Genomic DNA, 16,158 nt, shown 5'->3' on the forward strand with positions numbered 1-16,158 from the left:
AGTCTTTGCAATTATGTGCCATGCATTAGACAGTGAATAAGGATGACAGAAAGAGAATTGATGCCTTTGAGCTGTGGTGCTGGAGAATATCGTTGAATATACCATGGACTGCTAGGAGAACAAACAGGTTTGTCCTCGAGGGGGTGAAGCCAGAATGTTCCCTGGAGTTAAGGATTCTGAAGCTTCATCTGACGAACTTTGGGCATGTTGCAAGGAGGGACTGGTCCTTGGAGAGGGACATCATGTTTGGGAGAGTGGAGGTGGTGTCCCTAGACACAGTCCTGTGGCAGAGATGGGTTGCAGGACTTGGGCAGTGATGGGAGTTAGGGGTTGCAGTCCATTCCCAGATATTAAGCTGCCAAGTCACCAGTCCTCAGAAAATAAGACTTTGTGTGCCATCGCCCTTGTGCGCCGTCACCCCTGTGCACCAGTCGCCCCTGTGCGCCAGTCATCCTCGTCCCAAAAATATATATTCTTAAAAGTCACCCATTTGTAGTATTTGTGTTACCAGGAATATAAGACAGACAATAAACACTAAGTCATTAAGCAAAGATTATTCTTCTAAATGTCCATTTCTCCCCAATATCTAGTCCTGGAGAAGAAGGCAAAATGATTTCACAGACATCATCTTTTTCCTTCCTACTGCAGTTCCTTGACCACAGGGTGAGAACAGGTGATGGATGTGAAGAGATTGGAATTTTAAAGTGCCTGACTTTGTTTGCTTTCATCTAATTGAAAGTGGACATAAAGTTATGAAACCAGCTTGAAAATTCTCAAGGACAGGTAAGAGAGGTTCAGTTGTACATTCAGAACAGGACTAGAGAAAAAGAAAATGACTCCCTTTTTGTACCCACAAGACACTGGTGGTTGAGCAAAAGAGATACCTAAGAAGTGGTGCCTTTGAACTACGGTGTTGGAGAAGAGTGCTGAAGATCCTACAGACTGTCAAAAGAACAAACAGGTATGTCTTGGAGAAGGTGCAGTCAGAGTTTGCCTGGAGGCAAAGATGATGAAATTTCATCTCACATACTTCAGGTATGTTGGTAGAAGTTACTCCTTGGAGAAGGATGTCATGCTTGGGAAGGTGGAGAGACAGCGATGGAGAGGAAGAGCCTAACCAGAGAGGTTGACACAGTTTCTGCAGCAAAGAGCTTGAGCACGTCAGAGATTGTGAGGATGGCAAAGGATAGGACAGGGTTCAGATCTTTTGTTCAAAGGGTCACAATAAATCATACTCAACTCAATGACAACTAACAACAACAAAATAACAATCATTGTTGATTGTGATTTCACTCATTTTGTTGTTTTTTCTGTACAGGAAAGTCTGGACCAGTTCACAGCTATCCTCAAGTGGTTTTTCAGAGACTGTAATTGCATGAGAGGGGATTTACTGTAGTTCTCTTGTAGAGCAGCTGGTGGATGTGAACAGTGTGACTTTGGTTTGACACTGCAACTCCTTACCACTAAGCTTATAAGCAGTGTGGACTCTAGATGGTCAAGTGGTTAACCTACTTAACAAACAGTAAGGGTGGACATCTGAGTCCCTCCCCAGCCACCCTGAAAGAAAGGCCTGGTGATTGACTTTCAAAAATATTAGCCACTCAGGATACAAGATCAATGTATAAAAATCAGTAAAAGGGAATATTTTATTCACCATTTATTTAGGTCTTTCATTGTTTCTTTCAGAAGTGTGTTGTAGTTCTCTTTGTAAAGGTCTTTTGTGTCTCCAGTTAGGTTCACTCCCAAGTATCTCAATTTGTGGTTGGCTACCTGTATGCAGAACAGATTATCCGGGAGGCTGGGCTCTATGAGGACAAATGTGGGTTCAAGACTGGTGGAAGATCTATAAACAATCAGCGTTATTCAGGTGAAACAACCCTGCTTGCTGAAACTGAGGAGGACCTGAAGCACCTGCTGCAGAGGGTCAAGGACTGTAGCCTCCAATATGGATTGAGGCTCAATGTCAAGAAGACAAAGATTCTCACCACTGGGCCAATTGGCAGCATCAGGATGGATGGTGAAGAGATTGAGATTGTTCACAGCTTTATTTTGCTTGGCTCCACAATCAACACTTTTGGCACCAGTAGCCAGGAAATTAAAAGGCACATTACAATGGGAAAGTCTGCTGTTAGGGACCGCTCCAAAGTACTGAAGAGCAATGGTGTCTCTTTGGAGACTAAGGTGTGTCTGATACAGGCCAGGGTCTTTGAAATCACTTATTATGCATCAGAGAGTTGGACAATGACTAAGGAGGATAGAAGGAGAATTAATGCCTTTGAGCTGTGGTGCTGGAGAAGAGTACTAAGAGTACCATGGACTGTTAGGAAAACAAACACCTTAGTCTCTAGACTGCCATCAGCACTCTGGTGAGATATCTGACAGTAGACTTCTGTAATGCAATTTATATTTTGATATCCTGACTGCTGAAGTATGAAGAGTGTATACTTTGGAACTGAGCATGTGGAAATTGCTAACAATCTCAATCTCTTCTCCATCTATTATTACGCTACCAATTGGCCCAGTGTTGAGAATCTTTGTTTTCTTGATATTGAACTTTAATGCATATTGCAGACTGCAATCCTTGGCCCTCTGCAGCAAGTCCTCAGGCCCTCTTCAGTTTCAGTAAGGAAAGATGTGTCATGTGCATAGCACAGGCTGTTGATGAGGCTTCCTCCAATCCTGATGCCACATCCTTCCTCAAAAAGCCCAGCTTCTTGAATGATATGTTCTGCATATAGATTAAAAAGGTGTGGAGACAGGACACATCCCTGACACACTCCCTTTCTGATTTTGAACTTTGCAGTGTTTCTTTGCTCTGTTCTACTGTATTAATTCTATAAATTCCAATGTTGGGGGAGGGGATGAACCACAACATATCAGTCACTAAAAACATCAGGGTATATAGTTCTAGTCTGACACAAGTGAGTAAAAATTAACTGGACAGCAACTATTTAATATTCTTTACAGGCAGAGTTGGAGTTTTTCCTGGGAAATTAACCCTTTGAATTGAAAGGAAATTATCAACATATACTGTAAGATACACTTTGGAATGGCTGCCATTCCAGGAACAATGATTCCCATTTCTAAAGCTCTAGATGTTTATGCACATGAGCCATGAGGTACATCTACATGTTGCTTTATACATACAGCAATTCCCCCCAAGACCTAAATGTCCTCAAGGTACTGTGAAGTTTTTAATACCATGAACTTGAATTCTAGGCAGTTCAATCTTCTTGTTAGGTACTGCTGAGTCAATTCTGACTCACAGAGACCATGCAGAATTGACAAAACAAAACAATTGTTGCCATATATGAGACCATTGTTGCAACTATGTGTCAATTAATCTCCCGGAGGTTGCTTTTCTGACCCTCAACAATTGTTATTATTCTTAGTTCAACCTAAAACCTCCTACAATATATCCGTAATGTAGAAGTGACTTATTAAAGCACAAAAAGATTTTTCAAATTTTACAAGGTCACTTTGGAGAAATTGAAGACTACTTCTCTCTTGTTCTCTCTTTCTCTTCCTGGTGGTCTAGTACTATATTCCGTGTATGGTGGGCTGCAAACTGGAAGGCCAGAAGTTGAACTTACCAGTCACTCAGTGAGGAAAGATGAGTCTGTCCCTTTCTGAAAAGATCTATAGTCTTAGCAATCCAATGAAGTGTCAATATGAATTAGAACTGACTTGAATGCAGTGGGTAGGGGGTACAAATACACTTAAATATATATTAAAATACATGAGTGTGTGTATGTGTATGTATACGTATATATGTGTTTGTACATGTGTATATGAATACACATTTATGTATTAGGAGCCCTGGATCTCTACTTATGTATTAGGAACTCTCATAGACTGGTGGTAAGGAACCTAGTGGTAATAAACATTCCTATAAATATATTACATACAAAATATAGAAACTTTGATGTTGTTGTTGTTGTTGTTGTTGTTATGTGCCGTTGAGTCGCTTGTGACTCATAGTGACCCTATGTACAACAGCTCTAAACTCTGCTCTGTCCTGTGCCAATATCATTGCCTCCGACACACTCATCCCAATTGCCCCAGTCACTGAATCAATCCATCTCCCAGAGGGCATTCCCCTCCTGCACCTACCCTCCATCCTCCCAAGCATAATGTCCCTCTCCAAGGACTGGTCTCACGCCTTACAACATGACCAAAGTAAGTCAGACGAAGCCTCAGAATCCTTGCCTCCAAGGAGCAGCCTGGTTTAACCCTCTCCAAGATGAATCTGTTTGTTCTTTTAGCAGTCCATGGCACCTTCAGCACTCTTCTCCAACACCAAAGCTCAAAAGCATCAATTCTCCTTCTATCCTCCTTGGTCATTGTCCAGTTCTCTGATGCATAACAAGTGATTGCAAAGACCATGGCCTGTACCAGATGCACCTTTGTTTCCAGAGACACACCATTGCTCTTGAGTACTTTAGAGAGGTCCCTAATAGCAGACTTTCCCATGACAATACGTCTTTTCATTTCCTGGCTGCTGGTGCCAAGAGTGTTGATTGTGGAGCCAAGCAAACTAAAGCTGTGAACAATCTCAATCTCTTCACCATCCATCCTGATGCTGCCAATTGGCCCAGTGGTGAGAATCTTTGTCTTCTTGACATTGAGCCTCAATCCATATTGGAGGCTGCAGTCCTTGACCCTCAGCAGCAAGCTCTTCAGGTCCTCCTCAGTTTCAGCAAGCAGGGTTGTGTCATCTGCATAATGCAGATTGTTTATGGATCTTCCACCAATCCTGGTGAATGAGTTATTTAGAAAATTGAAGAGAAACATCTCTATGATCTATCTACATTGAAATTTGATTTCTCTTCATTGTTTTAGTTTGAGCTATAAAAATCGAGTAGGATAAGAGGGGGAACGCTTGTAAAGATGAAAACCAAAATCTTAGTAGTTGTTTGTATGTTCATGCACAGTTACTATTCTTGAAGTTATGAAAAATAATCACCTCCCCTACTGGGATTTTACAGAAGGCTGATGTTCTCACTTGTGAGTGTGATTTTATTCCCAAGGCAGTGAACAGCTCAACCTTAGAAGGATACAAGGTTAGCCCGAAGAGGTAGGAAAAGTACATCCAAACTGGAAGGGAATTTAGAAATTAATGCCTTCATTTTGCAAATGGAAACTAAGGCCTAGAGAGATTAAAAGACTTGGCTGAGTTCAAACAATTAAAGCTAAGTTTGAAATTAGAAAAAAAAGTAAATTAAAGCCAAGTTTGAAATGAGAAACACATGCTTTAGATGATGATATATCTAGATGTGCCTGTTACCTTAATAACTATAGCTGCACATTGCCATGGGTTTAATTCTTGGGAATAAGAACTTCACTGAGGAAATTACCTGTAATGTGAAAACTACATGTGTTCATGTATATGTGTGAGTGTGTAAATAAAAGTAAATAATCACTGAGATTGGGAACTAGATCTGACAGGAATAATTTTATACTGGAAATAGTCTAAGTTTTTGTTTTACTAACTAGGGAAAGTGAAGCTCAGACGACTTATTATTTGCTTAAGATCATACTGTTAGCTTGTGGCAGAATGTGGGGAAGAATCTGCCCTCTAGTTTTAGGCTTAGCTCCCTAGGCCAAATAGTCATATTCTTTCTTTGTTAGTTTTGAGGACAAATTTCAGTACTTCATAAAAAAAATCAAATTTTACTCCCTTAAAGAGGACCAACTTGAGCAACGTCACTGGTCGTAGATTGTTGAAACTACTGACTTTTATGAGGAGCTTCACAAAGGCTTTGAAGAAGTGAGTGATGAGAAAAGCAGGCAAAAACATGGGTGAGTATAGTCATAGGGTAAAATAGAACACACAGGACCAGCTACAGGAAAAATCTACAACACTGGCAGTCTATGCTTTGTTCTCAGTAACGTTTCTGAAAGGAATTGGAATTGGTCTAGAGAATGGCTTCTCAATGCTGCCACTATCTCAGTGTGAGATAATTTTTCATGTTCTTTTCTTATGCAGGTAACTGAGAAAAAGTGGAATTCCAGAATATGTGATTGTGCTTATTTAAAACCTATACTTGGACTAGGAGAGAGTTTTCAGAACAGAGCAAGAAAACACTGCATGGTTCAAAATCAGGAAGGGTGTACACCAGGGATGTGCCCTGTCTCCATACTTTTTTGGTCTATATGCAAGGAGGAATGTGGCATTTGGAATGGAGGAAGACTAATCAACCACCTGCGTTATGCAGATGACACAACCTTGTTTGTTGAAACTGAGGAGGACCTGAAGAGCTTGCTGCAGGAGGCTTCACTATGGATTAGCTCAACATCAAGAAAACAGTTCTTACTATTGGGCCAATTGGCAGCATCGTGATCGAAGACCAAGAGATTGAGATTCTTAGTAACTTTAGTTTGCTTAGCTCCACAGTCAACACTCTTGGTACGAGCAGGCAGGAAATGAAAAGACAAATTGCACTGGGAATTACTGCTGTCAGGGACCTCTCCAGAGTACTGAAGAGCAATGATGTCAGTCTGGAGGCTAAGGTGCACTTGATCCAGGCCATGGTCTTCACAATTATGTACTATACATCTGAAAGCTGGACAGTTGTAAGGGTAGATAGAAGGAGAATTGATGCCTTTGAACTGTGTTGGAGAAGAGTATTGAATATACCATGGACTCCTAGGAAAACAAACAGGTTTGTCCTATAGAGGGTGAAACCAAGCTGCTCCTTGGAGGCAAGGATTCCGAAGCTCCATCTGCCATACTTTGGGCATGTTGCACAGAGGGACCAGTCCTTGGAGAAGGACATCATGCTTGGTAAGGTGGAGGGGAAGCGCAAGAGAAGAATACCTCAGATGACATAGATTGACATTGTAACAGCGATAATGAGGGTAGATGTGTCAGAAATAGTGATGTTGGCTGAGGATAGAGCAGAGTTCAGAGCTATTGTGCATAGGGTCATAGTTAACTCGATTGACACATAACAACAGCAACTCCACAAGCACTCCTGGACTCAGACCTAATATTATCAACCAGTCATTCTGAACTGGAGGTGATTACTTCCTTCCACGGAGTACATCTGATAATGTTTGGAGATGGTTTTTGGTTGGTATGACAGACAGAGAAAAGTGATACTGGAATGTCATGGGTAGAGGATAGGGAAGTTATGAAACACTTAAAAATGCCTTGGATTGTAGTTATGTGCCATTGAGTTGAGCACAACTCATTGTGAATCTGTGAACAACAGACCTGGACCCTGTCATGTACTATGCTATCCTCATAATGCTATAGTTGTTGTTTGCTGTCAAGCCAGAACTAACCCAAAACTGGCCCGTGAGGTTTTTCTCAAAAATCTTGCCTCCAAGAAGATGCTTGTCTTTATCCTCTCTAGGATATACCTGTTAGTTATCTTGGCAGTCCATGGTATGTTTAATACTCTTTTCTAGCACAACAACTCAAAGACATTTATTCTTCTTCTATCATCCCTGGGCATTGTCCAGGTCTCTGATGAATAGCAAATAATTGGGAAGAACATGGCCTGGAGCAAGAACACCTTAGTCTCTAGATTGACATCCTTGCTTTTCAGAACTCTGGAGCGGTCCCTGTGAGTAGATTTTCCTAATGTAATTTGTGTTTTGATTTTCTTGCAGCTTGTGCCAAGAGTGTTGATTATGGAACCTAGCAAGCTGAAATTGTTATCAATCTCAATCTCTTCTCCATCCATCATGATGCTGTCAATGGGCCCAGTGATGAGAATCTTAATTTTCTTCAATACATATCCATGTTGAGATTCAAGTCATATTACAGACTGCAGTTCTTGACCCTCTGCAGCAAATACTTCAGGCCCTCCTCAGTTTCAGCAAGGAAGGTTGTGTCATCTACATAACACAGGTTGTTAATGAGTCTTTCTCCAATTCTGATGCTGCATTCTTCTTTATAAAGTCTTGCTTCTCAAATGATCTATTCTTTATACAGATTAAAAGGTACAGAGACAAGACACATCCATGACACACTCCTTTTCTGATTTTGAACCATGCAGTGTTTCCTTACTCTGTTCTGACAACTACTTCCTAGTCCAAGTATAATTTCGGCATAAGCACAATCAGATGTTCTGGGATTCCCATTCTTCTCAAGGTTAGCCAAAATTTGTTGTGATCCATGCAATCAAATGTCTTTGCATAGTCAATAAAACACACACAGACATTCCTCTGGTACTCTCTGCTTTTGGTCAAAATCTGTCTGGCATTGGCAATGATGTCCCTAGTGCCATGGCCTCTTAGAAACCCAGCTTGCATTTTTGGAAGTTCTCTGTCGATGTACTGTTCCAGTTGCTTTTGGATAATTTTCAGGAAGATTTTGTTTGTGTGTGATTTTGTTTGCCTAAGGAGTAGCTAATAACAATTAGGGCCAAGAGGATCACTGCAGTTCAGCACCTTCCAGTGATTAGACATTTGTATAGTAACTTGCACTGGCTTTGTGTATCCAGAAAAGCTAGGATGGAGATGGTAATCTCTAGCCTGGAAGATGGATCTGTGTATCTTTAAACAAGGACTTCAGTTTTCTGAATCAGAGAAGTGATATATTGCTGGGTGTGGAACACCAATGCCTAGAACACAGCTTACCTCCTTGCTTCACACATAACGGCCAACAATCTGACTCATCTTTATCAGTAAAACAAGTTGCTGTCAAGTTGACTTTGACTCGTGGATATAGCAAGTGTGTTGGAGTAGAACTGTGCTCTATAGGGTTTGTAGTTGCTGGTTTGGGAAACAACCTGCTAAAATATGTCTTCTGAAATGTCTCTGGGTTGACTTGGACTTCAATCTTTTGTAAGCAGGCAGGTGCGTTAACCATTTGCACCACTCTGGGACTCCTGATCCTCTTGATAATTGTTGAGAAGTCAGCCTATAATTCACGATGACCCCATGCAAACTGGCTTGAGATCCATAATATTAGCTGAGATCATCAGGCCTTCTTCTTAGTCTGAAAGTTCTTCTAAAACCTATTCAGCACTGTAGGAACAAGTAAGCCTTCACTGTCAAATGAGTGGTCAGCTCGCATGAGATGCACTGGGAAAGCAAACTCAGCTCTCTGAATGGAAGGTAAGGATTCTGCTATTAAATCACCATTGTTCCTCATACAATTCTGAGGCTTTCCTAATGTCCTTCTTAGGAAAAGAGCTTTATCTGGTGTGGTAGAGACCCCATAGAAGAATTTTTTTTAAATTACCTCCCCTCACCCTTTTAATATAGCTGCTTTGATGTCTTAGTAGGCCACAGGCTAGCCTACCTAGAAACTGAGTTTTAAGTCCCTTGCAGCTGGCTGTAACCATCTGATAAAATTCTTAATTATGGAATGTGAACATAAATCACATGCACAATGTTCTATCATTTCTTTTAAAGTTAACTATTTTATATATACTTCATTCCCCATCACCTTCTGTTGGATAGAATATGGAAATGGCCAGCCAACTTTGCCTATATGAACAAGGCTAAAGACTAGCATGAACTTGAACCTCTGAATCTTATTATGGAGAAGAGTCACATACTGAGGATCATTCAAATACTTCTGAACTCTTACGTAAGAAACTTTTTTTGTTTGAGGCAGTGAATTGTACGGTTTAGTCACTGAAGAGAATAAGGTTGAAGGCAGGGTCTGGACATGATAGCAAAGGGATTATTTGGAAAGAAGAAGTCAAGAAATGTTTCTAGGGGAAAACATGCCATTATCTTGACTAGACCTGTATTTTTCATCCTGTTCAGGTTAGAAGATCAATGCCAATACTTTCTTTTTTGGTGTAGTCTTGAGGTGTCAACTGGGTTACAGTGAAGATAATTTTTATCTAGCAGACTGATAGGGCTTTGCTCCTCGCAGGTAACTTTAGTAGTTAAAGTAAGTATTGACTTTAGATATAAATTATTTATTGAGCTTCTATTCTCTGCCAAGTCCTGGGGCAGTATGTTGATGTGAAATAGAAAGAGGTATTAGACATGGTAGTTCCCTAAAGAGCTTATGTTCAAGCTATGAAAACTTGACCTAGATTAGAAAATACACACTATAAAACAGCATGTGATAAATGCATTGATAAACAGTTCCTTAGAAAAGGAAGAGCTTTTTAAAAATCTTCTACATATCAGTAGCAACCAAAACAGCATTGTATTGGTACAATGATAGGCACATAAACCTGTGGAACAGAATCGAGAAGTCAGAAATAGACCCAGCTATCTATGGTCAACTGATATTCAACAGGAAATAAAACCTATCAAATGGGGAAATGATAACCTCTTCCACAAATGGTGCTGGCAAAACTGGACTGTTTTCAGAAAGCTGACTCAGGATCCACATCTTGCACCATACACAAAAATCACCTCAAGGTGGACAAGAGACTTGGATGTAAAGCCCAAAGCCATATTCTTCATAAGAGAGAAACTGGGGTTAAGCTTAGAAAGCCTTGTCTACCACATAAAGAAGACTACCAAATACAGCCAGAAATGCACAGTCTGAAGAGGATAAAATTGATGAATGGAGCCTTTTAAAGATTAACTCCCTGTGTGCATAAAAACATTTTTTCAACAGGATGAAAATAAAACCTACCAACTGGGAACAGACATTTTACAATATCATCTCAACAAATCTTAAAACAAAAGTTTGTATAATACTCCTGGGCCTCCACAAGAAAAAGACTGATTACCCAATTATAAAATGGGCAAAATACATGCAAATAATTTCCACAGAGGAAGATACTCAAATGACCAACAGACATATGAAGAAATGCTCCAAATCACTGGCAATAAGAGAAAGACTCATCTGCAGCATCACAACTCAAAAGCACTGATTCTTCTTCTATCATCCTTAGTCATTGCCCAGCTTTCTGATGCATAGCAAGTAATTTTGAGGAGCATGGCTTGGATCAGGTGCATCTTAATCTCCAGACTGACATCCTCACTCTTCAGTATTCTAGAAATGTCCCTGATAGCAGATTTTCTCAATGAAATATGCCTTTTGATTTCCTGGTTACTAGTACCAAGAGCGTTGATTGCGGAGGCAAGCAAGCTGAAATTGTTAACAATGTAAAGCTCTTCATAGTCTATCAATGATGTTGCCAGTTGGCCCAGTGGTGAGAATCTTCGTTTTCTTAATGTTGAGCTTCAATCCATATTGAAGGCTGCAGTCTTTGACATTCTGCAGCAAATACCTCAGGTCCTTCTGAATTTTGGCAAGTAAGATTATGTTTTATGCAAAACACAGGTTGTTGATGAGTCTTCCTCCAATCCTGATACCACATTCCTCCTCATAAAGCCTAGTCTTCAGGATAATCTGTTTCACATTGTGCATACAAGGAAGACCTGTTAATACCACTATCATTCAAATTTATGCACGAGAGCCAAAAAGGCAGAAGTAGATGACTTCTACCAACTTTTGCAGTCAGAAATCGATGGAACATGCAACCAGGATGTACTAATAATAATAATGGGTGACGGGAGTGCAAAAGTTGGGAACAGAGAAGAAGGATTGGTAGCTGGGAAACATAGACTTGGTGACAGAAATAAGACTGGGAACAGAATGATAGAATTCTGTACAATCTATGATTTATTCATTGCAAATAAGAAGCACAAACAGCAAGTACATACATAGACCTCACCTGACATCCTGCACAGGAAGCAGATTGATTGCATATGTGGGAAAAATCACTGGAGAAGCTCAATATCCCACGTGAAAACTAGGCCGGGTGCTGATTATGAGTGGCCTCCACTTCCTAAAACCATGCCTCCAGAAACTCTATGAACTTGGATAAATATCAATAGTTGGAGAGGGGCTTCAGGCCTTTTGTTCCTAGGGTCGCTATAACTCGTGCTTGACTTGAAAGCAATCAACAACAACAACTACAGATATAAAAAATACCAGCATAACTTCCAATATCAAAGCAACAGACAAGCCACCACAGTATCACAAACTGATAGGTGAGTTGTTATAAGGTGCTGTGGAGACAACTATGACTCACAATGATCCTGTGAAAAATGGACCTGAACTTTGCAGATCTTGTACCATCCTCATCATCTCTGATATACTTGAGCCTATGCCTACAGTCACTGTGTCAATTCATCTCATTTAGGGCCTTTTCTTTCTGTTAATCCTTTTATTGACCTTTCCTCACATGATGTCCTTTTTCAGGGAATGGTTCTTTCTAACTAACATCATGGCCAAAGTATGTAAGTCAAAGCTTCACCATCCTTGTCTCCAAGGAGCACCCTGGTTGTACGTTCTCCAAGACATATTGGAGAAGTTGGAGAGATGTTTGTTTTGTCAGTCTATGCAATATTCAGTATTCTCGTCCAGTGTCACATCTCAAAGACTTTGATTCTTCTCCTCTCATCCTTAGTCACTGTCTAATGAGCACAAAATGGGATGTGGGAGCACAGGACCATGAGTGTCTCTCTGAAAGGCTCAGAGGGAATAGAGCAGAAAGCAGACAAAGAGCTCATAGCCCAGCCCCATGTTGCCTCTAGAACCCCACCAGCAGCAAGAGGTTCATTTATTCACTGTTGACTCAGATTACGGAACTGAGAATGAGGCTGGACACAAAGAACATCACCCAATGCATATTCAGGGTTTAGCCCAGCAGTACCAAGCACAATTTTTTAATTAGTCCAGGCTCCAGTTTCAGTGCAGCAGTCAGTTTTTCCTTGCTTCATCTGTCAAGAACAGCAAAATTTTTAACTGTGGCCTTATGTCAGGGCTCCTTTGGTTACCTTGCCCCAGAGTCCCCCACAGCATGCCATATTTTCTCCACCACCATCACCAGGATCCTGCTCTCACCAGAGTCTTGATCCAGTTTCCCTCCAGTCTTGCCATTCAGTGTAGGACTCTCTCTCTCTCTCTCTCTCTCTCTCTCTTCTCTTTCTCAGTTTCTCTGCCAGTCTCTCTCGGTCTCTCTCATCCTAGTCCCACAGTTGTTGATGATTTGCAAGACCATGTGTCTATTGTTAAGGTAACTGGAGACCATAGGAGGCTAGTGTAATGACTAGAAAAGCCAAGTTTTAAATTAACACCACAGTCACTGCCCAATTTTCAGATGCATAAAAAGTAACTGAAATTATTTTAGTGTGAATCAGATGCACCTTAGTCTTGATACTACCATCATTGCTCCTTAATATCTTGAAGGAGATGCTTAAGAGCTGAATTATCCAATGCACTACATCTTTTTGTATGTGATTTGAACCATTTTTAAATTAGTTTTAATACAATACTTTATTTACATAGTGTTTCATTCATATACAATGTGTTCCATACAAACTCTCACATTTTTAATGTTTCATACAATCATTCATATACAATGTATCATTGCTCTATGCCTATTATTATACCATATTGTCAAGTCCTCATTCCCATTTCCACTCCCTCTCCATATTTCCCATTCCCTTACTTTTCCTTCAATCCACACACTAAACTCTTTTACCCTAGTGATTTCCACTCTTCTGTTTTTTCATTCCCTTCTCATTTCCGCCTTCCATTTTTGTACATTTATACACATCTTGAATTTGTTTTTCAACTCCTTCAGCTTAAGAAATGCTGAGCGAGTCCGGCCCTTATGATTTTCTGACTCCAGCTCTCTGCACATTTCATTGTAGTATCTTGCTTTGTTGTCCCAAGCTGCCTTTTGAAATACTCTATTCAGCTCTTTGATTTCTTGATTTCTTCCCTTAGCTTTGGATTCTCGGCGCTCCAATGCAATACCCAGAGTCTCATCTGACATCCATCTTGGTCTTTTCTTCTTCTTCAGCCTTTGTAATAATCTTTTGCATTCTTCAAGGACGATTTTCTTGATATCCTCCCAGAGCTCACCTGGTCTATGCTCATTGGTGCTCAAGGCCTCAAACCTGTTCCTGAGATGGTTTTGAAATTTGAGTGGGACAGACTCAAGGTCAAATCTTGGTTCCTGTGGACTTAATTTTCCTCAACTTCAGCTTGAATTTGCATAGGAGTAGTTGGTGGTCTGTCCCACAAGCAGCACCCGGCCTGGTTTTCACTGCTGATATTGAGCTTTTCCAACGAATCTTTCCACAAATGTAATCGATTTGATTCCTATGCATACCATCAGGTGAAATCATGTGTATAGCCTGCATTTATGTTTCTTATGAAAGGTATTTGCAATAAATAAATCATTGAATGTACAGAACTCTATCATTCTATCTCATACACATCTTACTAGTTATCCTTCTATTTTTACAATAGTGATTATCTTAAGCTGTTTCTGTCCTTATAAGACTGAATTAGCTCACTCAGCAAAACGTTCTTTAGATTCGCCCATGTTATATTGTATTTTATGAAATGTTGCTCCTTACTGCTGCATAGTATTCAGTTGTGTGAATGTACAATTTCTCAGTCCATTACTTTTTTGATAGGTAGTTGGGCTATTTCTATTTTCTTTCTATTGTGAATAATGCTGCTATGAACATAGGTGTAAACATCTCTCTCTGCATCTCAGTTCTGATTTTCTAGTAGTGCAATAATTGGATCATTTTGGATTTTTACTTTCAGCTTTTGAGGAAATGCCAACCTGCCTTCCAGAATGGTTGTACCATTTTACAAGCCCACCAGCAGTGCAAGTGTTTCAATATCTCCCCAGCCTCTCGAACATTTATTGCTTGTTGTCTTGTTAAATTTTGCTACTGCTACTAGAGTGAGATGGCATCTCATTGTTGTTTTGATTTGCATCTCTCTGATTGCCAGTACTTTCAAGCATTTCTTTTTATATCTGCTGGCGATCTGTCTTCTTTTTTTTAATTTTTATTTTTTTTAGTGTCTTCTATTGTGAAAATTCTCTTTATGTCTTTTGTCAATTCTATTAGTGTGTCTGCCACTGTACAGATACCATTTTTTTTTATTATGGCTGTATACTAGTTGTTTTCGTAAATAAAATTTTTATTTTATACTGGTTTACTCACAAAGTTCATATACATTGTTTTTCACACTGGATCCTTCCCATTTTCTTTACCCATCTTTGCCACCTCCTTTTCAATATGTGCCTCTTAGTTCCTTCTCTTATCATATTGCTCTACCAAGTACTGTCCAAGGAAATATTTCCAATACTTTTGTCCCTGTCTGCAAGAGGGATGTCTTTAGTAGTCTTTCCCCATTGAGGATGATGTTGGCTCTTGATTTTGTCCACATACTTTTCATTATGTTAAGGAAATTCCCTTCTATTTCTATTATGTTGAGTGTTTTAATAAAAAAAAAAAACAGGTGTTGGATTTTATCAAAGGCCTTTTCTGTATCAATTGATAAAATCGTTTACGGTTTCTGTTCTTTGCTTTGTTAATTTGATGAATTACATTGTTTTTATTATGTTGAACAATCTTTGCATACCCATTATGAATCTTACTTGGCCATGATGGATTATTTCTTTAATGTTGTTATGTTTGTTAACAACATATTGAATTCTCTTGTGCAGGATTTTGTTAAGGGTTTTTTTTTTTTATCTATGGTCATGAGAGATATTGGTCTATAGTTTGGGGTTTGTTTTTTGTTTTTGTTTTTTTTTTTTTAGTCATGTCTTTACCTGGTTTGGGTATTAAGTTATGTTTGCTTCATAGAATGACTTTGGTAGTATTCCTTCTTTTTCTAGTCTGAAATAATTTCAGTAGAATTGGTGATAATTCATCTCTAAATGTTTGCTAGAATTTAGCTGTGAAGCCATCTAACCCAGAACATTTTTTGAAGGTGGAGTCTTTTTATTACCTACTCAATTTCTTCTGTTGTGATTGATCTGTTTAAGTGTTCTACATCTGTCTGTCTGTGTTAACCTGGGTAGGGTTTTAGGAATTTGTCCATTTCCTCTAGGTTTTCAAATTAATCATGGTATAGCTTTTTGTAATATTTTGTTATCAATTTAGTTTCAAATGGTTCTTTCGTAATTTCACCTCTTTCATTTCTTCTTCTAGTTATGTTTTTTCTCTTCCCCCCTTTTATTAAGTTTGCCAATGGTTTGTCTAAATTATTATTCCTATCAAAGAACCAGCTCTTGGTCTTATTATTTCAATTGTTTTTCTGTTTTCTATCCTACTGGTTTCTCCAATTATTCCTTCCACAGATGTAATTTATAGGATTTCTATCCATTTCTTCAGGTGAAAGTCATGTGTATAGCCTGTGTTTATGTTTCTTATAAAAGGTATTTGCAATAATAAATC

The 16,158-nt window shown here is 39.4% G+C and overlaps 1 protein-coding gene across 4 annotated transcripts in view; it reads right to left on the reverse strand.

Annotated features, from left to right (window-relative positions):
• GABRB1 (gamma-aminobutyric acid (GABA) A receptor, beta 1) overlaps positions 1-16,158 on the reverse strand; it is an 878,739-nt gene that overhangs the window by 103,665 nt on the left and 758,916 nt on the right. The window lies entirely within an intron of this gene.

Source organism: Elephantulus edwardii, unplaced genomic scaffold (assembly GCF_000299155.1).
Source record: "Elephantulus edwardii isolate Elephantulus edwardi_28Jun2011 unplaced genomic scaffold, EleEdw1.0 scaffold00137, whole genome shotgun sequence".
NCBI lineage: Eukaryota > Metazoa > Chordata > Mammalia > Macroscelidea > Macroscelididae > Elephantulus > Elephantulus edwardii.